This window comes from Apium graveolens, chromosome 7 (assembly GCF_009905375.1).
Source record: "Apium graveolens cultivar Ventura chromosome 7, ASM990537v1, whole genome shotgun sequence".
In the NCBI taxonomy this organism is placed as follows: domain Eukaryota; kingdom Viridiplantae; phylum Streptophyta; class Magnoliopsida; order Apiales; family Apiaceae; genus Apium; species Apium graveolens.
The window spans coordinates 153682907-153690533 of NC_133653.1; the positions used below are offsets into that span (position 1 = coordinate 153682907).

The window sequence follows — 7627 nt, forward strand, 5'->3', positions numbered from 1 at the left end:
ATTAGGATTTAGAAGATTACAGGCTCAAGTCAAGGCCCAAATCAAAGCCCAAACCTAATTAGGATTTGGAAAAAAAGAAGGCCCAAACAAGGCCCAATCCAAATTGAATTAGGAAGAAGCCCAATAAAGACCAGGGTTGAGGTCGAATTTGAGGTCGTGAATTCTATTCGAATTCTTTCGAACAGGTGCCCAAAAATTATGGGTAAAAAAGACTAGGATTGAGGTCGAATTTGAGGTCGTGAATTCTATTCGAATTCTTTCGAACAGACACCCGAAAATTATGGTTAAAAAAGATCGGGATTGAGGTTAAAGTCCAGGTAAATAAGACCAGGATTGAGGTTGAATTCCTGAATCAAGCACAATATTTTTCGAGAACAAGGCCAGAAATTTCGACCAAAATCCAGGTCAAGGGTTCGACTAGGATCCTGGTCGAAATCCAGGTCGTAAATCCTAATCGAAACCTTACGACCAGGAAACAAATAAGCACAGAAATTTCGACCAAAATCCAGGTCGAGGGTTCGACTAGGATCCTGGTCGAAATCCAGGTCGTAAATCCTAGTCGAAACCTTACGACCAGGAAACAAAGAAGGACATTGATTTCGACCAAAATCCAGGTCGAAGGTTCGACTAGGATCCTGGTCGAAATCTAGGTCGTGGATCCTACTCGAAATCCTTCGACCAGGATTGAAAAGCTACCCCAAAATTCGACTAGGATCCAGATCGAAATTTCTACTAGGATCCTGGTCGAAAAAGGGCTGAAAATTTAAAAATATTTGTGAAAAATTGCAAAAAATTTGGAAAAATCTCAAAAATAAAGGGAAAATTCATGAAAAATACCAGAAAATTCCTAAAAATAGGGAAAAGGTAAGAAAATAAAAAGGAAGTTTTTAAACGACCCTGAAGCGCGTACAAGGAAAATCGTTGTAAACGTGTAGGTCGCTCCACACTTTACGTAAAACGATACCCTGTAAGGGAATGAATGAACTTAACTTCTACGAAATCTTGTACGGTTTCCCTAAAGTTGGGGGGCAAATGATATGGATAAATAAATCCTGATTGTGTAATTAAATATTACATTAATTATACATGATTTGGGCTACTAGGCCCAATAAGAAGATGTATGACATTCAGACCAAAAAGGTTAACACATTGATCAGGCCTGATGGACCAGATCAGGCCTGATGGAACAAAGAAGGCCTAAAAACCCTGAATATTAATTAATTTCGTAATTAATTAATAAGGGAAAAATCAGCTATTGAGAAGAGTCCCAGTAAGGACATAAATCCTTGCAGATTAGCCTCTAAGGGACCTAGAAGGATAAGGAATCAGTTTCCTACTATTTAGGACTCCAAAGTCCATTCTAATTCTGAGACTTGGCTACCAAGTATCCTATACCAAGTCCAATTTAAGGACCACCAACATCTATATAAGGGGTCTCACCCCATAAATCAGAACTACATTTTTTGACTTGATCCTTGAAAATCAGCAAGGTACGTAGGCATCTTGTTAAGGCAGATTGAGTCACGAAACACAAGAGCAGTCAAATCGAGCCTAGAAGCTCACGTTCCTTAGTAATAAATACAGTAGTTATATACCTTAGTTTTTAATCCATAACATATTTGATGTCCTTGTGTTAATGGCATAATGTTTCTTCTTTGCATGTAATTGTCCACCATTTATTGACTTGCAATTATTCATACTTATCATATAACTCCATCGGCTACACAGGTTCATTTCACTTCCTTTTAAAACATTCAAAGAATAGACCTTACACAAGAAGGGAATTTGTGTATATGTTTCTGATTGGAAACCTTTTGTAAAGAATAACAGTATAAGGAAATAATCGGAAGGATCCATAAATCAAGAAATCATAATTGAAAAGGAAAGAATGAATGATGATTTGGATATTAGTTAGACAACCATATTTGTACTCAAGATGGCCAGTATTGCATACTATATGTCATACAGCACATGATTAGGTGGCGTCCCACCAAACTCTTTGTCATTTCGATAAAGTACTTATTAGGGCAAAAACACGCATTAATATTCACGCAAGTATACGCGTTCGCAAGTAGTATAAGATATAAATCAGATTCGTTCCCACAGAGACTGGTTTAGGTTAAGTTTAATTTATGCACCTATGCAACAATGTATGGTTATCGCTCAATGCTAAAATAAATAACAAATTGGGTTTTTATTAAACTAAGAGATTATACTAAATAACATTAACTAAGAGAATTGAGGTTGAATTAATATATATGACAAACTTGGGATTCTAACTTCATTACTACTTCATTCAATAGCCTTACTGTTCTTAACCTTAGCATGTGATGGTGATGACACTAATCAGATAACACGAAACTGATAAACGCCGACTTTCATTACACGAGTACCATTCTACCAGACATCCACACAAGAGATAGAAGTTGAATAGACACCAATTATATTGAGACGCTATATATCTATAGAATTTGACAACATAATGGTTTAAGCACAAGTTATCTATCTTGATTACATAGGGCAAGTAAAACGGTTAGAGTTACCCACTAATCATGCATACAATACATGAACCTATGCTAGCATGGCAAGTTCTAAACCTATATATTTATTGTGACTTCAAAAGAGATTAATACAGTATCTTATATGTTAGCTACGCACATAAGATGAATAAGCACAACCAATACTAGGATATCAATCAATCACCACACACCAAGACATCAAAACAAATTAACTATTGAAATCCATAAGTAAATCCGCTAGAATCCCATGATAACGATTAGCTCATAATCGAACTCATCATCACCATGGGTTCCAATAAAAGCATGGTATAAACAAGGTCTTAATAAAATGAATAATAATTAAAGTATGAATAAACGAGATCTAGGTTCAACAAGAACAAAAATGAGCATCCAAAGTTACAACTAATTCAAAGAATCATAAGTTGAAAACAACATCTTCTTTTTCGAAGTTGTTTTGTGCTTCTAGGTCTTCTCCTTGGTATCCCAATCTTCCCGGATGATGAAAACCTTTTTTTAAGTATATATAAGCCCATATTGGACCTGGACACTTAAAATTGTTAAATTCCACTCAAAAAAGGCTTTTTCAGCAAAATCAGCGACAAGCCGCGCCTCAGGCGGGCGCCTCAGCTCTCCACGCGGGTGCCTCAGCTCCCAAGCGGTCGCGCGGCACACCAGGCGGGCGTCTGAGGCCTGTTTGGAGAAATTATGATGAATCTTGTTTTGGCCATAAATTAGAGTTCTACTCGTCAGAATTAGACGATTCAACTGCCCACGCGAAGCTAACGAGATTCTCTATAACTTGACAATGGCCTTGGATTCCAAATCTAATCACTTTTCATCATATTTCCTTTAAAAGCTCATTTCTTCATTTAACTGATACTTGAAATGCAATAACACAAAAACACATCAAAATACCAACAACTTGAGTCCAAAACACCAATTTAAGCTTGTAATAAGGCGTTCCAAGTGGATATAAAATCCACTAATCGCACCCCCAAACTTGAATCGATGCTTGTCCTCAAGCATAAACAGACTCAAAACTACAAAACAAACCTAATGCATGAATGCAACAACATGAATGCAACTAAATGAAAATGCAATTGATCCCCTTAGAATAACCATAACCAAATGAATAAACCAATGCCTCTAAGAATTCAATGACTTAAAACAGAGTTCGAATAAATCCCACAAACCAACTCACAAACCAGAAACGTGCGTGTGTGGAATGCATAACAGATATCTCTCGATACTAGATCAATAACCATAACTTATCTATCATCGAAACAATCAAAAGTTTATAAACAGAATAGACAATAAACACATTATGACTCATAACACCTCCTTTCTACTGGAGTTTTACAAGGATTTACACTATTATTCAACACATAAAAAAGATGCTTATTTGACCGTGCAATGAATGAGGTCCCAAAAGACTTATGCAATAATACCCATGTAGCGAGCGTTAGGTTAGCGGATCCCAGACTACAAAAGCCTTAGGTCACTAGGCACAAAGTCCCCTAAAACTTAATAACTCGAGTATTAAAGAGCTCACTCTTGATCAATTATGCATAAACACATACTTTTTTTCCTTTTTTTTCTCTTTTTTTCTCTTTTTTTCTTTTTTTTTTCTTTTTTTTCTGAATGAGTGTGTTTCGCTCCATCTCATTCAACCCTAGACTACTCATAAAAATATGAGTCGGCTACTAGCCATTTGACGCCTAGCCTTACAACAACTAGCAATGAAATCCAAGTTTTTCTCCAGATAAAAAAAAAATCAGTGTTTTTACGTCATTACGAGAATATCACAAATTCTAAATATAACCAAGTGATTAAATCTCAACAACAAACAAGTATGATCATGATCTAGATCAAAAGCAACCCTAAAAGACTTGTGAAAATATTTGTTTCTATCATGCAAATCAATTCATTAGGACTTAAACATCCCTCTTTTCATCATCACCACACTCAAATCAACATCAACTTATCAAATATCATAGTTCATCTTAAGGGATCATGCTAAATATGCATGCAAATGCAACTATATGAAATCACATAAAAAAAACAAATATGTCCTATGTGAACAAATCATGCAAAAATATGAATGAACTACAACTAAACATGCAATATGAATCTATATGAATCTATATGGAGACACACACTACTAATCCTTACATTATCACCCCTAAACTTAAAATTTTCAATGTCCTCATTGAAGGCAAAAATAAGGATTTCAGGCATACCTAGTTAGCGGGAGAGTCACCCTCATCGGGTGGAGGATCAGGTGGCCAATCAACCTCGCCACCAGTATCTCGGACAATAGTACCCAAAGCCTGTGTCAAATCTGTAGCAAAATGATGGTAAATATCATACATAGCCTCCATACGCCTAATTACTCGCCTGTACTGCTCATCACCAATACCAGTCCTATCAACTACCTGCTGCACATGAGAAGAACCCTCTATAGGCATTGGAGAGTTCGTTCGGCTACCCTCTACATCATCAAATATATATCCCAAGCCCTTATCATGTGGTGCACCTAAGAATGCATAACTCAGGTGATCTGGTAATGGGTTGAGCTCAAGTATGGGAGCTTCTTGAATAAATGGTTCAAAACGCTCCTGAGAAATTTTTAGCTCTGCTAACCCAAGAGAATCGAATGGCAAATCCAACTTCCTCTTCCACGGAGGTGCATTCAAAACCTGCTTTTGCTCTACTTTAAAGCACTCCTCTTTAGTTGTGGGTAACTTTATTTCCTTGAACACATTAAAAGTTACCTTTTGATCGTAAACCTTCATCGAAAGCTCTCCTTTTTGCACATCGATCATAGTTCGGCCTGTAGCCAAGAATGGTCTTCCCAAAATAATGGGAATCTTCTTATCTTCCTTGAAATCAAGAATTACAAAGTTAGCAGGAAAGATGAGTTTATCCACCTTGACCAAGACATCCTCCACTATACCTCGTGGATAAGTGATGGAACGGTCAGCTAGTTGCAATGACATGTATGTTGGTTTCGGATCAGGCAGACCAAGCTTCTTGAAGATAGATAAGGGCATCAGATTGATGCTAGCTCCCAAATCATATAAACATTTGTCGAAAGAAAAGTTTCTGATGGTACAAGGAATAATGAAGCTTCCAGGATCTTTAAGCTTCGGAGGCAACTTCTGTTGCAGCACAGTACTGCATTCCTCCGTGAGAGCAACGATCTCTAAGTCATCGAGCTTCACTTTCCGAGAGAGAATACCTTTCATAAACCTCGCATAGCTAGGCATCTGTGCAAGAGCTTCAGCAAAAGGTATGTTGATATGAAGTTTCTTGAACACCTCCAAAAACTTCTCAAACTGCTTATCTAGCTTTTTCTTCAGCAGCCTCTTAGGAAAAGGAGATGGAGGATAGATCTGTTTCTCCCCTGTATTACCCTCAGGAGGAGTGTGTTCCACAATAGTCTTCCTTGGTTCTACTTCCGCTTCCTTCTGCACTTGTTCTTCAGCCACAACTGCATTTTCTGAAACTTGAGATTTTGCAGGCTCTTCGTCTTGCTGAATTTGGGGGCTTGCGACCTTTACAGACCTTAAGGTGATGGCGTTCACTTGTTCTTCAACTTCCCTCTTTCCTGGATTGGCTTATTTATCACTAGGAAGCGTTTCTGATGGTCAATTCAATAAGGCGTTAGCAATTTGCCCTATTTGGTTCTCCAGAGTTTTGATAGAAATAGCCTGGCTTTGGCATATAAGAGCCTGGTTTTTGCACATAAGCCTCAACTCCTCCAATTCAGATTTTTCATTCGAAGATAGACATGCATCATGATTTTGTTGTTGAAGTTGGAGTTGTTGTCTTGGTGCAAATTGTTGCTGAAAACCATGAGGGTTGAATAGCTTATTTCCAAACTGCTGGAACGGCTGTTGCATCGCATTCTGATTGTTGCTCCAGCTGAAGTTAGGATGATTCCAGTTGTCAGGATGATAAGTGTCTGGAACTGGTTGCTGCGATCTCTGAAAGTTGCTCACAAACTGAGCTGAGTCACTAGATATAGCACATTGCTCCGTCGCATAGCTCACAAACACTGGTTATCTGATTAACACCAAGTTAGCCAGAGAATCGATCTTCATAGACAACGCCTTTAGTTGTGTAGTGATAGTCGTAATTGTATCCACTTCAAGAACTCCTGCTACCTTGCCCTATGGACATCTCTGGGTTGGATACTGATATTCATTAGCAGCCATCAGTTCAATTAGATCATAAGCTTTCTCATAGCTCTTTGCCCATAATACTCCGCCTGTTGCTGCATCGAGCATGGGTCAGGACTGTGCTCCCAACCCATTGTAAAAACAATTTATGATCATCCAATCAGGCATTCCCTGATGATGACACTTCCTAAGCATCTCCTTGTAGCGCTCCCAAGCTTCATATAAAGATTCTTCTAATTGTTGTGCAAATTGAGTAAGAGCATTCCTGATTGTAGTTGTCTTCGCCATAGGAGAGAATTTAGTAAGAAACTTCTGAGCAAGATCTTCCCAACTAGTAATCGAACCAGCTGATAGAGAGTGTAACCAGCTCTTAGCCTTATCCCTCAGAGAGAATGGGAACAGTCTTAGCTTCACAGCATCTTCAGAAACACCATTGAACCTGAAGGTGTCGCAGATCTCTATGAAGTCCCTAATATGCGTATTGGGATCTTCCATTGGAGAACCCCCAAACTGGACTGAAGTCTGTACCCATTGAATTATACAAGGCTTGATCTCAAAGGTATTAGATGTGATAGCTGGCCGAAAAATACTAGATTGAATATCATTGATCTTGGGTTGAGAAAAATCCATCAAGGCTTTCGTTCGTGCTGTTGGATCTCCCATTGTAATGAGTACCTGAAACATAAATAAATAAATCGTGAAAGTAAAAGAATCTGAGTCAGTGAACTTTAACGACCACTTATGACAAGCACATAAACTAAAAATTAACACCGAGTCCCCGGCAGCGGCGCCAAAAACTTGTTATGGCGAAAACACGCGCTAATTTTCACGCAAGTATACGTGTTCGCGAGTAGTATAAGATATAAATCAGATTCGTTCCCACATAGACTGGTTTAGGTTAAGTTCAATTTATGCACCTATGCA

At 38.1% G+C, this 7627-nt stretch overlaps 1 non-coding gene across 1 annotated transcript; it reads left to right on the forward strand.

Moving 5' to 3' along the window:
- The first annotated feature begins 6869 nt into the window (after positions 1–6869).
- Positions 6870–6976, forward strand: LOC141676415 (small nucleolar RNA R71). The gene has a single exon (XR_012557006.1). It is a non-coding gene; the product is annotated as a small nucleolar RNA R71 (small nucleolar RNA).
- The last annotated feature ends 651 nt before the right edge of the window (positions 6977–7627 follow it).